This window comes from Homalodisca vitripennis, unplaced genomic scaffold (genome assembly GCF_021130785.1).
Source record: "Homalodisca vitripennis isolate AUS2020 unplaced genomic scaffold, UT_GWSS_2.1 ScUCBcl_2005;HRSCAF=6328, whole genome shotgun sequence".
In the NCBI taxonomy this organism is placed as follows: domain Eukaryota; kingdom Metazoa; phylum Arthropoda; class Insecta; order Hemiptera; family Cicadellidae; genus Homalodisca; species Homalodisca vitripennis.
Window position 1 is genome coordinate 14,549 of NW_025778138.1, and position 14,365 is coordinate 28,913.

Consider the following 14,365-nt stretch of genomic DNA (forward strand, 5'->3'; position numbering starts at 1 on the left):
GCCTCTCTAGAATTTGATATTTTACTGATAGGTACTATCTCAAGGGATTGTTTTCTTTTGTTGACGTCAGCAGAGAGCAGCACTTTGGCGCTGCAGCCCTTGCTAATGGCCGGAGGCACTTGTCTCAAGCCTAATTAATTGTAGCTCGAAATTAAGAAAAACACCGTTAGGAGAAACCACGTTTTGACCGAACTCAATGGAGAAAACCTGTTTTGAACGTTAAGGTCTTGGATAAAGCAGGTTTTGAATGAAATGAATTGCAACATTAAATCATAACAAAAGCTTTATTTTTATTAAAACAAAAGAAAGCATATGATTTGTAACTCGTACTCTGTAACCTTTTACAATACATTATTTGTTTATAACACTTTTAAACCCTTAAACCAATATCCACGCAATATCCACGCAATCACACTCTACTTGTTCAACTTCTTCAGTACTGGCAGGCATATCGTAGATAATTATGTTTGTACCAGTTAAAAACATCATCGGGTTGATTTTGCCACTCTTCACCATACATTAACTTCAACAGTTTTCCCACGTCCTTCTTTTGTAATGTTATGGGATGACTAAGGGGAAGAGTTTGTAAAACATGCTGCTTGACAACCGCACCACTTATACCCTTTTTAAGCAACACTACACCAGATTGTTCACTTTGTTCTTCGAACCTAAAGTTTTTGAATCCTTTAACTTTAACATGTGCCTTCTCTTTTTGTAAAACTACTTTTTACCTTCAAGGTTCATTTTGCTTAAGTGGGAATAAAGAGCAGATGATATTTCAGTGCTGCCTTTAACACCCAACTCCTCCGTCCATGTGTAGAATGTAGGATTCACTCCATCCAAGCTAGTTATACACAAACTATAAAAGTTGAATTGCCTCAAGTAGTATGCATCTTGAATGTTACTTTTAAGCAGCTGCTGAATTTGCTGTAGATCAAAACATAAACTAACAACGGTTTCATCTGTTAATTCTTCCTTCATAGGAATAAAAAGCATTGGCCCGTAGTTTGTGAACCCTTTTTTCAGTCATAAACTGAGTACGTTCTGCAAATCCTACTGGGGATGATCAAGTAAAGTACATGTGCTGCAAACATCACTAGATGGAGACTTAAATCCTATGTTAAACTCATTAACAAAGATTCTTCTAAACATAGCAAAGCTAACCCTATCAAGATCCTCAGTGCAACTGTTGCTGTAAATCTCATGCAGCTTTTTTATGCTTAATCAGCAGTGTAAATACATGCTCTTTGATTTTTTCTTTTCGTAATGACTCTCAGACCCTTTCATGTTTGAAATAAACTCCCTTACTTTGTTTTTCTTGCGAACACTCAAATGACTCTTTCTGTCACCTCCTCTTCGTTCTTCTATAGCTTCTCCCGAAGCAATCTTTTTTACGATGTTTGAGAGTTTAGTTTGGCTAACTTTAGTTATTTTTATAAAATTATTCTTACAAACAGGTATTCTCCTACCACTACATTGATCATGAAATAGCTGGTTGAAAAGTTATGTTGTGACCCTGATTGTTTACATTTATTTTGGTTTGGGTTGTTCGGTCAACGTCTGATGACATTTTTAGCAACCACCAATGATGCAAGTATTGAGTCTTGTTTTTGTTTGTCTGGAACTTTATAAGAGTCTGTCCCTTAATTTCTTAACATCTCTAGGCCTTACCTCATTACTTAAAAATGTCTTGCTATGATTGCAAGAAATGTACACATTACAACCTGAAGCTGCTGAATACCTCTTCTTTTTTGCATCTGCTCTTCTACTGCCAGATTTCTGTCGTTTACGAGTTCCACTATTACCAATACCCACTAATATTCCATCTACTAACTCATCCATTACCAAATATTGTGAAATTTCTAATTATTTCAACAATTTTAATAAACCACAATACTAGAAGTAACAAAGCACACACTATTGAGCATAACCTTGAAAAGTTTAGAAAAATAAAGTTGTGGTCATATGACTAATGAGAGCACTTCTGATTGGTTGTTTGGAGAAAACATGGTTTGATAGAATGCAACAGCTGGAGAAAACACTCTTTGATCAAAACTTCAATTTTCTGCATTATTTTATAATTGGAGAAAACTTGTTTTGGTTGAAAATAACTACGGTTTCAATTGTAGTCTAACAAAGAGTTTTCAAATATGTCATTATCTACAAAAATATTTTTTTTTTAGAGAAAACAAGGTTTGAATGTTTGCTCCTCAATTGTATTTGAAAACTTAATTAACCTATATAGTCAAATTAATTAATTAATTTAGTTACCAATTTTAACTATTTTATACAATAAATGCTTGGTTTTTATATATAATTATTGAAGTTATTAAAACAATTCTTATATAATAAAGGATTAATTCAAGTAGAGACTAACTTAAGCCTTTTCAATCAACTAAAATTATCATTCAGTAGAAAAATTCGGCTTAAGATCCAGCTGGTACAGCAAAAATGACTGACTAATACTAAAATGGGGTAGGATATGATAAGCGGACCCGGTTTTTTATATCGAAGAATGTAATCATCGATACCTAATATTCGCATCTCAAATCCTAGACTATCAATCGATATAAAAGTATCTGTAATCCGCAACAACGAACATATGTTTTAAATTAAAATGTGAATTTAATATTAACTGTGATCAAATTATTATAACCAAAATTAGGAAAACTGAAGACGACTATATTATTGCTCCTCTCACAGTTTCATTTGTTTCTTTCCCACAAATTTCACATAATGGGTTTTTCGGTATGAGTCCTACATGTTGAAGCCACGAAAATCATGTCTTATCATCTTTCTAAGCAATGTTGTGTAGTTTTCTAAAATTGACTGCCATTCTTAATAATCAAATGTTACTTATGTAAAATTGAAATATTACCTTACAAGTATTATTTGAAAGTGTTTACAGCTGTTATAGATTATTTAAGTTAATTGTTCAAAATAATTCATTAGCGTACCAGTAAGTTAAACGCCGGGGCGGCAAATCACGAATTTGACGTTACCAACGTATTCTGCTCACCCTCCTGAACAAAAAATATATATAGTACTATGGGGTGCAAATGACAAATAACATGATTTTAGGGGGTATATTGATATGTGGTTAAGTTCCTAATGTTTTAATGTTCAGTTTGTGTGCTGTGTCTGGATAATCTGTTTACTTGAATATTATCTGCGGCCGGGACTGATAGCAGCCTGATAACGTACCTGTTATCTGAGTTCTCCGGGACATGGGTCAGTTCTACACAAGATATCGTGTTCAGTAGGTCGGAATGAGTGAGTGCGTTTACAATGATGAATCAACCATCCACTAGTTCAACCAACCCTAGTGAATTGTGTGTGTCGGAGTGTTTCGTAGGGCACGTAAAGAGTTTACGTTTTAACCGAAACGAAATTATCTCTTTTTTAATTGAACATGGAATTTTTTAAAATGAGTGTATGTGTTCGTCGTGCGGTCGAGTGGTGTTTTTAAACCGGGAGACTTTGTCGTTTCGTTGTGATAGACGACTTTTTTGTTGCTGCTGCTCAGCTGTATCCGCCAACACACTAATGGTATGTGTTCTCTGATCCATCTATATATTTGAGTTTTTCATGATTTATTTAGTTTTTTAACTTTACATAATTGCCTTTGCATTACGTTTCAATGTATATTTTTGATCAGCCCCTCTAGTATTTTATATTTTACTGATAGGTACTATCTTGAGGGATGTTTTTCTTTTATTGACATCAGCGCGGGGCAGCACCGAAAGTGCTGCCCCGCGCTGATAGCCAGAGGCACTCGTAATTAATTTTTTTCTCGAAATTAAGAAAAACATTATTTATTTTGATCAAAATTCTGCTCATTTCTGTATTATTTTTCATTTACGTTTGCAAAGATGGCGGCGCAACCGATGACGTCATCACGAGGTTCAATCATTGGCCACAAAAGGTCACGTGACGCTAGACGTGGATGTAGAACATGGAGATATTACTGAAAAGTTATTTAATTTTTCATTTTCTAGAACTTCGTTATTTCTCATTTCCACCCCATCAAACCTTATACTTTTTTGTTCTATATGACGATTCCAATAGGTTTTTAGCGCAAAACTCGTATTTTTCCGCCCCGGCCGTTAATATGATAATTACCAAAAACCCGGGTCCGCTTATCATACCCTACCCCTAAAATGTTATTTACATTTTAGTACACTGTGCTAACCATTTATTTTAGTTCAGTTATTCACCCAACTACTTGTTACAGTGTAGCCAAGAAAGATTGTGACTACCTAATCTAAACAATTTTATTCACAAAATAATAAAAAAGGCCTGTTATGGTTGTTAAAATAACTTTGTTAGGCATTTGATATAAAAATAAGATATTTTTCATGCCACTCTAGATAATAAATTTTAGGCCAAGGTATGAAGTTAAAGTTTACAAAAATATATGTTTATATATTTATATTTATATAAGGAGGTGCCTTATCGAGAAATTGTATAAAAAGCATTATTTTCGCGTAAATTACTGTAGCTTGGATTTTACTAAATTATTTAAAAATATAATGCCCCTTTCTCTAAAAATTATAGAACAGAAGCCAAACAGCACTGGTACATACCTTATTTGAATTTATCGCTAGGCATTTAAGCAGGAAATCATCTTTCTATCTGACAGGCTAGTAATTCACACGCGACAGAAACAGCAATTATACAATAGACTGTGACCAAGGTCAGAGGCCAAGAACGAGGGTACAACGTGCCAACGTGTTGCTGGAATGCTGCATGAGAGTAATCGACTACCGAATACTGATAGAAAAACATCTGAGTGATTGACATCGATGACCCAAAGCAAATTTTGACTCCGAATCAATGTTTTAAAATCAAAAGTAGTTTTAAGATAAAAGTTAGTTACTTATAAATAGATTTCAGTAGATAATGTATTTAATAGTTTTATACTTAAGTATGTTATTGAAATTCCAATGTTTATCCGATCTATTAACTGACAAAATTAATGTACTGCACAATACATGTGACATTGAACCATACAGCTGTTCGGTTATGTATGCTGATGACACTAATTCTCACAGCTAACACATCAGTCCAGTCCTTAGAAATAGATTCATACATCAGCGTCAACTTAGCTCTGGAATATTGCAAAAGAAACGATCTTGTTTTTAATGAAGGCAAAACAATCCAACTCTCTTTTGGCAACAAAAAAAGAAAAGTCCCCTACATTCCGGAACTACAGTCAACCACATCAGTCAAACATCTGGGGGTAAATTTCGATAATAACTTAACATTGTCAACACATATTGATGAGCTCTGCAACAAACTGAGTAGAGCTCTTTTTGCAATTAGAACTAAGGCTATCAGCTCATCTGGTACTGTCAAAATTGCCTATCAGGTTCTTTTTGAAAGCCATCTTAGATACTAAATTCTTGTTTGAGGTGCTTCCTCAGCAAAGAATCTTGAACGGGTCTTATTATTGCAAAAAAGAGCTTTAAGAGTTATGGCCTATTTAAAACCCCTTGATATTTAAAGACATCCTGCCACTCGACTATCTCCTTTCCTACCACTCGAACACAAAGCTCGCTCGATTGTTCCCCATATTCGCATCGAGCCATAGCAGAGAACACTAATACCCATCCTCTTAAAATGATTCAGTGCAGTGATTAACACTCGCCCTTCATTAGCATTGAATACATGCCTGATTCCACTCGGATTTTAATTTGTATAATATGCGATTAATATCGATAAAAATAATGTAATATGACTAAAAGGATTTTAAAAAGTTATCGAAAGACGTAAATTAAATAATAAATGTTAGATTAAGGAGTGCTATAAAATAAATGAGATATAAGCGTTTTATTAAACATAAATTACAAATGTTATCACTAAAGATGTATAAACATCGGCCCACAACGTCAATACATTGCCGAAAAACATCGAATCCGAAAGATTGATATTAAAAAACACATCGATCATCGATGTCTATGTCAGTCGCTTAGTAACACCCACACACTCACACAGTATTAACTGGACACTTCTCCCACTGTGACGACAACGATGTCTTTATATCGCTGTCTGTCACCACAATACTACATCCTATCACATTCATGCAAAAGATCTCAATCTGATGTACCCGTCCTGTAATAGTATAGTCTTGCCTTTAGCCTTGCGTGACGTTGTTTTATATAAATAACGGATACTGAATTTGTATTTTATTGCCACTTTACCTTTTTCCAAATTGAATCAACCAAAAGGATTCTGAGTATTGAATTTCTTTTTGTCAGCTAAAGCGATTTTATTTGGTAAACTTGTATTCAATTTGATAGTGTTTTGTTTTTAGTCGAGCTTTATCTTCGCCACTACGAACAGAACCGACGACCTAAAGATGGAAGAACCAAAACGACAATATAAACTTGCCCTCCTAAATCTAGTCGCCAATTAAGTCAATAATGATAAAGTTATCACGAATATGAGACATCAAATTAACTTAACTGTTTATTTCTTTTAATCTTGGTTTGAATTATTGCTCCTCTTGCTTGTTTTGATTGATAATATTAGACCCACATTTCAAATAATCTTACAGATTAGTTGAGACAATTATATCTCAACATATAATTGTCTCAACTAACGTTTCCAGCCAACTAATTATACTCAAAACCACGGCATATCCAGACTTCTGAGGACTGGCGAAGCGGCTTCTTCCTCTATCAATTTGTTTCGGGAATTCTTCTTTCAGGCCGGATGCTACTAGTTTCCTGAGATACTGGAAGTGATGCGTGGTGCGTTAGCTACGTAGTCTCTGTACAGTTAATCCTATCTGTTAAAATACTGTACCTTGATATTGTTTTGTTTCGTTTGATTGTATACTTATTATCTATTGTTGGTTTCATTCGGATCCACTTGTAAAATTGGTGTTGTACCATTGAAATAAATAAATAAACATAAATCATGAAAGCAGTAACATAAATCGGAACCAAACAGTTTCGTTTAACAAATGTTGACAAAAATGGGTTTCCACAGCGAAATCGAAGCATCGTAATAGAAATTGTCGAAGCAGTTCTCGCCAGAGTCATTTTACTAAATACGTATAAAGAAGGTTCTGTTGACGGAATTATAGCCTTCATATTTATGTTTCCATCATCAAACCCACACCTTATCAATCCACTACAACCATAATTTTTAAGAATACGCGAGTGACAACAACCGCTTTTTATGAAGCGAAATACAATTGAATATTACGATATTGGAAAACTAAGAAACATTGTAAACAAACACCAACATTATCTTGTTAATGCCGTAGAAATATTAAAAGTGAATATACGACAGAGTTTTAAGTATCTTCTACAAACTAATCATATTAAGGACGTATTTATTAAATAATTTAAAAGAATATAGATGTTACAGTGTTATTTTTAAGAATTCCAAGAAACACCATTTACAACACGAATTTCTAATTTCATAATGTATAAACATTATTTTAATATTAAAACACCGCTAGAACAATGGTGCTTAACTGTTATTGTATTTTAATAACACACACAAATTGCATTATACAACAATAGTTAAAATGTTTGTTGTAATCCTGAGCCAATACTCCTCTTTCTGTTTGGGATCTGGGGAGTCACAAAACACCCTTCTTTTTCGTCATGTGGAATTATGTGTATTAATCTTACTAATTCCTTACGGTCTCCCTTTTTCCAATATATCACGACTTAAGTGCTCACTTCCAAATTCTGGTAAGTATATTATACATGTAGATTTTACAAATTATATGTACTACTAGTTGATAAAGTTTGTCAAGTATTTCAAGTATAATTAAAATCCTTTTAGGCGATGTATACACTCCTTGTTATTTGGGTCACGGATATATTATAATGGTTTACGTATTAATATATTGCTATGAACATCTCTAGATAATTTTGTATTTTTCTCGAATTACTGATTTAAAGTACTTGCTACCAACGTCTGTCAAGTATATTATTAAAGTACACTTAAATTATGTATTTCAGTCGGTTTTATAATTCACAGTGAATAAAGTTATGAAGATATAGTGGATCACTTATTGATATGTAAATTTTCTGTGGATTAAATTAAACATAAAGTACTTTATTCTAGTGGCTATACAAATATATTCATCGTTTGGACTTAAATCCTTTCAAATATCGTGAATTCTGTATGAAGGTTTTGAGTCGGCTGTCTCCCATGTTACAAAACAATCAAGTTGTGTACTTTCTCCAAAGTATTGATTTTAATTGTGTTTGTTAAAATTAAAGTGCAAAACTAAACTTGTTATGATAGTGAATTCATTGTGTTACATTTTGTCCAATATAGACGACTATATTTTGACAATCTGCCGGATAACACCTGAGATAATAATTAATTGATTGGCTTACAAAACGCAGGACATTTTGGTTTTGACGAGACTACTTTTATGACAGGGGGACCGTATGATGCAGCAATAAAAATGTAAAATAAAACAGCTTAAACTGCTAAACGACAATAAAATTCTAAACAAATCAGAGAACATGTAAAACTCTCGTCGACACAACTCTCTGCAAAATACTGAATAAGCTAACCTCACCAAAAGTATACAAATTTGAATAAGGAATCAACCTATTGTAGATAAAATTCAGTAATAAAGTTGTTTTTCCACATCCAATTGAACCAACAAATAACAATCTAATAGGTTGATCTTTCTTGTTTTCTTCAAACGTTTGTAGTTTTATTTGATCTTTTTGTTTTAAAAATTTCTCCATTTAAATAACGAAAATGAAACTATTCAAATTGACTTCAGAAAGCTCTAAATTAGTTTTAAACTTAGAACATCCTATTCATTTAGAGGAAGAATCAAATTATTTCATTGGTTTAAGTGGTTTTTATTCTGATAATTTTGTAATAAATATTAGTGAAAGTTCTCCTTATTGTATAGGATTTAGTGAAAAGAACATAACAAAATATTATGGTTTAAACAAAGTATATTATACCTTCAATCAAATAAAAAATTCCTTTAAAAATTATCTGAAAACATTCAAACAATCAGATAAATTCGCAAATTTCATCTGATTGCGCATAAGAAGAATCATGGCAGACATCTTCCACCTCCCAAAACTGTTGTAATGTGGTATTGAGTTTGCTTCACATAATAAACAGGCGCAAATTTGGATATATGGTCATCCTAAGCTGTCTTCAGGAACCTAATTAAAAATACACGATATAACACTTTTGGGACTTTTTGGATAAATAGGCGATACAGTTTATTGTGTGGCTACATGAAGCGGTATATTGAAGATGTGTCTATTGTGATAGGTCTGTAAAACTATCACTGCAAATGTTTATATAACTTCTAAACCTATTGCACAAACAATAAGTTTCCATTGGGGAAAGCCATTTAAAACTAAGGAATTGGAACAGGTATTAACAAAACAAATCTTTTAAAATGATAAAACATGTATTTATATTTTACAAAAAAATTTACTGGACAAATAACCGTTATTATACAAAGGCCTCAAAAATTTTTGTTTTACAATATTCACATGATAAAATATATATTACAACACAATCACAAGAAAGCACTTTTAAATTCTGTGAATGGATAATCTTTATTGCACTTTGACACCGCACATCCATAAAACTAAAATCTATAGTCTTTTTTACGTTAATTTATTTATACAAAACTTCCTTTTGATGCAAAAATGTACAAAATGAGGCATAACATGACGGAGGGTAACTCAAGACAAGGAATATAAATGGTGAAAACAGAAAATAAGGACATCAAGCACACAATATATTTACAGCAACACAATAAGTATGGAAGAACTAACCACAACACAAAACCAGTCAGCAATGGTTTATAAGTATGTAGAAACTTCTGAAAGTTCATTATAATGTTATATGATCATATACTGAATTTACAACGAAAGAACGTAATAAGTAGTAGCAACATATATCTCAAAATTCATTTACCATGAAATTAAAATTATGAGCTGTGTAAGAGAATTTTGTAGAGCTTCTTGGAGTTTTAAAGTTAATTTTTTGTTTTGCTTCTTACCCAAAAAGGTCCTCCAAAATATTTGTGATATCATTTCTATCTCACATGGTGAAACGCTTGAAACTAATTATTCTACCTACTTTTTAACATTAAATAACTTGACCAGATAAAGAAAGTATCTGTTTACAAAGACGATTGTTTTACTGTTGGGTTAATTAGTATCTCCACAAGTATTAATTTGATCAAATATTCAAACATTACAATTATTATTTTCCAGGAGATTTAATAACAACGTTTATAAAACAATGAGAAATTACCAACATTGAGATATGTTTAAACAAAATTAATTTTAAACACCATTAAAAATTACAACTTCCAGTTTAATCCATTATAGGTCCTTGGTTAATGTGATAACAATTGGACGTTATGAACATACTCTGAACGTTCCAATATTTTCAAACATTTTATGTTTAACCAACTGTCTCCTTTATTATAACGATATTGTATGAAAGTATACAACACTAGTTTAGAACTAAAAGCAATACTTACATTTATGCTTTTGCAGGCAAATTAACAAAGTTATTCCAATGTATTGTTTGTCAATGAAATGAAAACGTTAACATAAATGAATGTTGTAAAACTGGATAGTTCACGAACTGGAAAGGCATTATCACTCATAAAACATATTTATTAAATTAATTCCACTTCAAATAAAATGTTCTATGTTTAGCCTTAAAATATGTTTTTAGTTGCTGAACAACTTTACACAGAGCTTATATAGCACTAACACAGCCTGATACTCTCAACTTGCTTATATGTTTAAATAATTAACAAACTAGTTTTAACTATAATAAATAATAAAAGATTATATTTACAACAAACTGGAAACCTTGAGCAAGCGATTTTAAATCACAGAGAGAAAACACAAGGATAAAATTGTAAAACACAACTCATAATGAATAAAAATATAACTTTTTCTGAAATAACTCCTAGCTTGTAGATTTTAGTGTACAAAACAAGCTATTGCAGTTTAGACATCAACTATAAAATGGCTCAATCTGGAACACTCTTAAAGAAAGTTAAATACTTAAAATCTCATAATTATAAAACATTTTACAGTTATAAACAAGAATTGTTATGCTTTTAGCTTTTATCAGTCACGAAAAGAAAGCTAAAAACTTATTCATCACTATCTAACTGAAATTACATGAAAAACTACAGAGATAATTAAGTTATTTTAATAAGAGCACAAAAATACAGTTAGATGATAGTATGGTTTTGGGACACAGATATCTATAACTCCTGACAGATCAACAAATATCTTATACATTTTTACAACTAAATGAATTGTTCCTTAGAGACTGAAGCTAGATGTGGGAAGGCAGAGCAGGGGTGCGATGGGCATTACGCTGCGTTGTGCCGAGTTGACGCCGCCGCCGCGCCTTGGTATAGTCCATCAGGTGTACCGTCTGGTTGCTCGTGCGCCACCAGTTCATGCTCTGCCACTGGAATCTATGAGTACCGTAGGGTAAAAGTTAGTGCAATACTGAAAGTAATACACCTTTGATTGTATTTGTTAGACAAGAGGTCACTACAGCCATGGTGATCACTCAGACTGCTATTTGTGGAATATATTGTCAGGCAGCAGATTTATTAGTGTTACTAATGAAAGTTATGAGGTCTAAATTATTCAACAGACCGCACTAGTACGTTTAAGTTCAACAGATCTTAGTTGAGCTGATAAAATTTTACATTGTTTAATAAAATTAATAATAATAATAAGTAAAAAGGTGAAGTAATATATTTGAAATGAAAATTTACTTCATTGTAAAAGGTTTGAGTGAAGGTGTGAGTGGTGTGGTACCACAACTCATTGCAGTTTGGTCACTGTTTTATAGGCGAACAGTCTAGGACCCCTCAATCAGGTCCTGCAAGAACTTTGCGCTTCCCTTGCACTTAAAATCTGAGGGTTCTGCAAAACCCAATTAGATTTGTGCTCCCTTTTCTCTAATATCCTTTTGGCTCCCCTAGAAATGTTTCTGATTTTACAAACAGTAGAATAGTGGAGCCATGATGTACTCCACTGATTCTAGTGTTTCTCAACAGAACCTGCATTCATCAGTTTGAGTTAAGTCCCCATTTATTAGATGTTTCCGAAGAGGGTCATATCCTATTAGCATCCCAAGTACTAGAGTACTGGCTCAGATCTAAGAGAGTAGTCCGACCTTGAGCATATGAAAAGATAAACATTTCTGACTGCCTGAGTCCTGAGACCTTCTCTACGTCTCGAATCAGATCCTCTTTTCCGAGGCATTTGAAAGAGCCTTACTTTAGAAGATGGCTAATCCACAGCCTGGTTTTGGCCCTACCAAAAGGCTTTCAGAGCCGATCTTGCCCAGAGTGTCTCCTGTTTCATTCCCTAAAATGCTTTGGTAACCCAGCGCCGAACCAAAGACAACTCTATTCCTTATTACATTTTTTAAAATAAAAGACTAACCAAGTTTATTTATAAATTGTTAGATGTAAGATTTTGTTTAGTTTTAAGATTTGTGTTCTCAGTTATTTCTAATTTCATATGTTAATTTTAAGTTTAATTAAGATTTTCATGTTACATAATATAGGCCTAAGACCACTATTAGTTAAGACACAACCTAATATAATCATTTCATGCAAACACATTCCAAAACAATATTAATTATAAGAAAACATGTACCTAAATAAGAAGATTCAAAAATAATTATAATATTAACTAGCCTATCCAATTTCAACATCGCCTAACCATAATTGAATTTTAACCCTAGACCTGAAACAATGACAAATAGATTAGATTTATTTAGTTTCTTATAATATTACTAGCGGACCCGGCGCGCTTCGCTGCGCATTTCAATAAGTTTCCCGCGGCTTCGCACGCAATTTCCCGTTGAAAACAGTACACTATATTCACTTATTCATTTTCTATCACATTCTAAACATTGCTGAGATAATTGATAGTCGTTCCTTCGTGAGCTTCTTGGGCGCATTATGAAGGTATGTACCACATTCCTGATACTTATGTCAAAAAAAAAACAACTTATTTATTTATTTATTTATACATTCCAACGGCAATGCCATTTAAAAATACAATGAATTGATGACATGCGAATAATTGGTACAAACATATATGGATACAAAGAAACAAAAATGCATGCTTAAGATAACTACAAACAATAATATAAACGTGTTAAATAACATAATAATAGAATATATAATAATGATAATAATAAATACGGGTATGTAATACCATAATAATACAATTTGTTATATCAATGTAATAAATTGCAATACATAAGTAAAAATATAATAAACCAATAATATATACACAACAATAATAATATGACATAACAACAAATCCATTAATTAGATTACAAAAGTATAAACTACAACAACTGAAATGCAAGTGTAAGTACAGCATTTATGAGTAAAGTAAAGAGCATGAACTGGGTAATGTAGGTCAGAGAGAGAAAAATGGCAGGAAGGGTCAAAGTAAAGGCAAAGGAAGTTTGGTCAGTGGATGGGGAAGAGTTCTGTTGAGCTGCAGAAGGTGGTGGATAGTGTAGCAAAGAGTTTAGACAGCTTGGTTATCCTCATTCCTCTCAATCCACAGATAAGGACACCCATTTCTTTTTCAGTGTTTTCAGATTCGTGCAGAACAGGTCTAGCTCGGCAGGAACGCAGTTTCCAACACGATGCAGTCTGGCCATGGGTCCGTTCTTCAGGTAGTTTGTCCGATAATATTTGCGAACAAAGAGTTCAGTTGACCTGGTAGTGCGTGGAATTCGAAAGTTAATCATGGCAAGAAGATCAGGACAATCAAGGGATCCATTGATAAGCCTTGAGAGTAAAGCTAGATCAGCAAGCTCACGGCGAACTTCCAGTGGGCAGAGGTTGAACTGTTTCATAACGTCATCGACAGGGACCTCATGGAAAAGAAAGCCCAATGTAGTTCCAACGAGTCCAACAAATCTCCGTTGAATCCTTTCAAGCCTGATAATGTGATGTTGGTAGTAGGGGTTCCAAACAACTGAAGCATATTCTAAGATCGGACGTAGAAGAGACTTATATAAGATTGAGATGGAGTGTGTAGATAGGCCACTTCTAGCTGTACAACTAAGGTTGATTTTATAACATTCTTTATATTTGTAGCCAACGTAAGATAGTAATTATGATATCTGCATTGCTCTTCTGATCAAGCATGAGCATGGTTTATATTAAATAAATATTGCAGTTAAAGGTGAATTTTTACGTCAAATTTGAATTGTATTATCTGGATAGTAAAGTCTATGTTTAACAGTGATTGCAGAAACAGTTTAAACAAAATTTGTCGTTTCTCTATGCTTTAAAACTATAAGTGTAGTAATTAAA